We start from the raw sequence: 5,579 nt of genomic DNA on the forward strand, positions 1-5,579 counted from the left end.
ACATGCATCTGCTCCAGCAAAGGGAGAGCACTTGAAGAGCGCAGTAAATTTTATCCTTAAATTGGTGTGTTAAAACAGGTTAAATAAATTGTGCTTGTTTTCCTCAGACAGTTGCAAAAGACATCCAGATAACTAGTTCAGATCTAAATGCCTGTGTTATAGATGTCTGACATTAAGGTGAGATGGAGAGACTTTTCTCACATCCACAGAGAATACTAAAGACCAACTCTGCACTTGGAGCAATCTAAGGAGTGCTTTTTCCACTTAAAGCTGATATATTTTAAATGAAAATAATATTTTAACTGAAATAATTTAATATTTTATTAAAAATTTAAATTAAAATTTAAGTAATATAATACTTTTCATTAAAATGTGAATATTTTCTATATTTTTCCCTTGATTGACTCTGCTGGCCAGCTCAGCTGACCACGTTCGCTGTTCCTCGATTCATATTTCCAAGTTCCTGTAGAGCTGACCTCTCTAATAATGAAGTTTTTTGGTTGAAATATGCAACCTTCACCCTTGTGCTGACATCATCATTACCATAACTATACCTTGAGGAAGGAAACAAAAAAAAAAATAAGGTTAGTGTTTTTCATTGTGCTGTCTCATTGTAGTGACTATTTCTGCTTTGCTACTCGTTTTTGCTTTTTAATTGAGAGCCCACTTTGATGCACAATTCCTTGTGTCTCCTATCATAGAGTTATCTTTTGTTATTATTTCCATTCCTCTGATTTTTCTGGCCCTCAGAATTGAGTTGTTTAAAGTCACTGGGAGTAGTTTGTGCCAGGTAAAGAAAGATAGAGGGGGAAACAGGAGGGAAATACAATATAATAGGATACTAAATAATGTCATAATAAGTAATTTATGTAAAAGTTGTTGGTAACTTCTCATACAGTTCATAAATTTGTTAATTCTTTAAAAACTTTTTATGTTTCTAGGCCACTAGTGGATTAATATGGAGAAAGCCATGCATAGGGAATGGTAAGATCTACTGTGATGATGTGTCTCTTCAGAACATATATTAGTAGTCAGATAGAAGATTCCTTTTTTCCAGGTTATTTTCAGAAACTGTTTTAGTATTTTCTTTCAGGAAGAGTTATTTTGAATTCAATTTTTTTGCTTTCCCCCCCCATAAATTCAGCATGTATAATATGGCTTATGCAGGGTCTGGTCACACTGATAATTATGAACATACTTTAATATACTCATTTGTAATTCAGTCATGGAGAATACATAGGCAGAGATAAAATTATTGTAATGAAACTGCAATAAGGAACCTGCCTCTGCACAGAAACCTACTGTTCTGCCAAAACTCTATATTTAAAAACCTTCAAGGAAAATGTTAGGGTTTTCTTTAAGGACATAAAAAAATGTTGCAGTATGATCTTGATCCAAGCTGTCCCTGATGTTACAAGGAATGTCACAGAATAGCTGAGGGTGAAAGGGACTTCTGGAGGTCACTGCCCCAAGCTCTGTGCTCAAGCAGGGACTCCCAGCACCCTTCCCAGACAGATTTTTAACATCTCCAAGGATGAGGCACTAAAATCCTCCTGTCTGACAAAAATAAATTTAAAACTTTGTGGGAACATCCATCCTGAGCACCTGAGAGCTCCCAGGTGTGGCAGTCCCCCTTGTGGGTAGTTTGGAAGCAGAGAGTGACCAAAATTAGAGGCCAGGAACAGTAATTACACTGATTTTCCTGCTCAATACCCTGAATTAACTGATTGACTTATGATGGAAGTATTTTATGCAGAGAAATAATATTATGTATAACTCTTTTTCTTCCATTCATTTAATAGCTATCTAGTCAGAATTTAAAAGAAATGACTAAACCAAGTTATTTGTGAAAAAGCTCTAGGCAGAAGATGTTAATAACAGTTCCAGGGAAAGTTCTGAATATAAAATGCTATAAATATTGTAAATAAAAGTTGTACTTGTGAAAATAATAGTAAAATTTTATTTCACAATAAATCTGATGATGATGCTTATTTTAAGAGCCTTACTTTAATGGGGCTTCAAGATACTTCCACCCTTGAAGAATTTAGCACAAATATAAAAATAAATTCCTCTTGGTCCTCTGCTCAGAAAGGATGATAATTTCATGGCAGGAAACCTAACCTTTCTTGTTTAAGCAAACTTGTGTTTGTTCTTTTTTACCAAACAAGCAGTATGAAGGCCTGCAGAGGTCTTTAATCTTTAATATTTTTGGATTGATTAGCGGTCAACCTCTTCAGGTACTGGCAGACAGATATCTACACTTAAGGCTGTGCACAGGCTGGGGGAAATATCTCACATAACCCAAATTTTGGGACTTATGAACTCATAAACTCCCCCTCCATGCCCCTGGCTGAGCTATTGCCCTGAATTACAAGCGGCAGATTTTCTATATGTTCTATACTAAAATGTTCTATACTATTCATGTTCTGTGCTAAGATTGGCACAGGTTTTATTTTCTCACTTCCCTCTGGCACAGAGCACTAACAACAAAGATATTAATAAATAGCTTTGCCTTATTCTTTCCACCTTTGGGCCAAAATAGGCCAAATACTTCTGCATCCAATCTTTGTGCACCAAAAATGTGGTTGCTATTCACCTGGAGGGAGAACATATATATCCATCTGCATATATTTTTGTATTTGGAGGTATTTATAACAGCCTATTTTAAATATACTGAATCACCTGATGCCAGTGAGCTGTGTAACCAGATTTGTCTGCTTTTAAAAACACAGCTGCATCAGATAAGTTAAAATTTAACTTATATCAGGTTAGAATCAGTGAAAACTCAAATCTGATCACATAAAGCTGGCCAACAATTCTGTACAGAGGAAAAGTAAAGAAAAAAATGCTCACCTAATTTATAGAGAAGTAATTTGAAACAAACTGTGAATTTGTCTTAGTCACTTATAAATGTGTTATTTTTTAAAATTTCCAGATGTTGCTTTTAGTCTTGTATCTATCAAACCCTATTGATACACCCTGAGCAGAAATAGTGAATGAGTCTAAGTTTAAGATCTAGTCCAAGATTCAGAAACCTATCTTTGGTCTAAACCAAAGACCTGAAGAAAAATTTGAACCAAATTGAAATTTAAAAATTAATATAAAGGACATTCCAACTTTTTTTTCCTTCTCTCTATCAGTTTGTATTATTTTTCAAGGCTACAATTTAGAATGCTAATGAAATCAGAAGACATTTGTCAATAACCGTAAGAATTATACTTTGCAATGAATTTATCAAAAAATAACATTTCTCAGTTGCTCATCTTTCCATAATTTATGCAAAAGCTGATGATTCTGCGGAGGTGGGATTAGAAGAAAACAATAAAAGAGGTAAGGCAAAGTCAGTCTTAGCATCAAAATCCAGAAAAAATTTGGGTATTGCAGAATAATACAGAAGGGATTATTTTCAACCAATTAAGGATAATCCTTTTGCAGGTTGAGAAAAGGGATATAAAATAAACAAAATCTTAAAATGTTGCAGAGAAGTATAAAGGACTATCTGGAAATCAACAAAAAAGTCACCCTGGCCTTTCTATGGAGAATTTTGGAGCTGTTTACCCTGTCCTTTGAAACCCTCCAAAATGATGTGTAGCAACCAACTGCTCAGAAGTGATGCAAAAAAAAACACTTTTCAAAGAACCTTCCCCAGAGGATGGAGCCATGGACTTGCTTAAATCCGTGGAAAAATGTCTTTTGACTGCGGGAAGGCCGAGATTCAGGCTTGATGTTTTAAATATGTCCATCCTGATTAAGTGCTAAAGGGTAAAGGCAGTGCTAGCAGGAGGCCCGATCACAGGGTCATAAATATTTAGGGAGTCCATTCCAGTTCCCATCAAAAGGGGGAAAAAATGACACAGAAGGACAAAATCAGGCAGCAATGAAAGTCCTTCTGCTTCTAAAGGGACAAAGTTCCAAGAGCATTCTTTTTCCAAAGTAAACAGAACGTGTAGCTCAAAAATATATCTTAAAACTAATAACAACTCAGGCAAGCAGAGTTTTCAAACTGACTAATATTTAAATTATTTTCAATACACATAGTAATGAATATATAAATATATAAGCATATATTTATAAAAAGAAATTAATTGCAATTAATAACATAATATTAAATTTACATTAAAAATATAATAGATTTCTACATATAACTAGATCACAAAATTATGCATTGTGGGCATCAAATTGTCCTAGCCAATAAATGATAGGAGTCCATTCAGAATTGCATTTCAATGCAAGTCTCAGAGCATGACAACAATATAAATCTTGAAAGAAGATATAAAAAATGTGTGATACAGCAATAAAATTCTTGTAATGTGTAATGAAATTCCCCCATTGTGTATGGGTTTGTATTTATTGTGTGAAAATATATTTTTGACTGATGAGGAGTAAAAAAAGAAATTAGAAACTGAAGCTTACATGACATGAATGCATAGAAAAATTTCCTGTGCTAAGAATTTCCTTGATACTATAAATTTGTGCTTTTCTGAAGTAAAAGTTATACACAACAGTTTATTTTGATTGATTGCCATAGTTTGGGATGAAACATGAAATTCACTTAATCCCCAAAGCCTTTTTGGAGGGGGTTCATTTATATGATTTAATGATGCAGAAGCCCTGCTTGCCTGTTTGAATTCTAAGAGATTAAGGCTGCAATGGAAAAAATGATTCACAAAATGCAGAGTTTCTCCTCCTTTGCTCCATTTTTCCCCTGAGGCTGTTGACACGGAGCCCCTGGACCCATCCTGGTGCTGCAGAACCTCTCCAGTTGGGATAATCCCTCAAGAGCCCTTTGGGGGATTTTCCCCACTCAGGAACATAAATTTGCTTGGCTGCCACTTTCCCCCTCACCAGGAGCATTTTCTCCATATTTGGTTCCAGCTCCTGACAATCTCATTTCTCATGGACAGATTATTCTTCTCATTCTGGGCTGTTTGATCACAATCAAGGACGAGCACGGGAATTTATTTTGTGCATGCAGCTGGAAGTCACACCTTCTGATTGCAGCATGGAGAGACACCTGAATGCTGCTGGCACTTGCCTAACAGGAAGCTTAAGGATGTCCCATGGTTTAGTATTTTAGATATGTTTGATAGGACATTTACTTTTTATATTTTCTTAATTTAATAAAATAAATAAATCATAATCTGTTATCATTGCCATGAAAGAACCCCTTCAAAGTAATTTTGAGTAAGGAAAAGTGCAAAGGATTTTTGCTTTTGTTTTTTCTTTTTTCTTTTTGCTTTGCTTTTTCTTGATGAGCTTGAGATTTTACACTGACTTGAGTAAGAGATTGTTTTCTGATGTCATAACAACTTTTGTTGTGTGACTTAAATTATTATTTGGCTTTAAACAGATAAGGTCCTCACCTCTGCACAGAATATGATTTTGAATTACATTTTAAATCACACTATAAAAAACATTTGGCTTATATTTAAATTTTAATATGTGTAAATAGTGTTGCCTTGATTCCACTTTTCTGTTGAAGTGCTACAGATTGTCCTTGATATACATATATATATATATATATATATGTTATATATATATGATATATATTATGCATATACATTTATAATATATAATCT

Source organism: Geospiza fortis, unplaced genomic scaffold (genome assembly GCF_000277835.1).
Source record: "Geospiza fortis unplaced genomic scaffold, GeoFor_1.0 scaffold1199, whole genome shotgun sequence".
NCBI lineage: Eukaryota > Metazoa > Chordata > Aves > Passeriformes > Thraupidae > Geospiza > Geospiza fortis.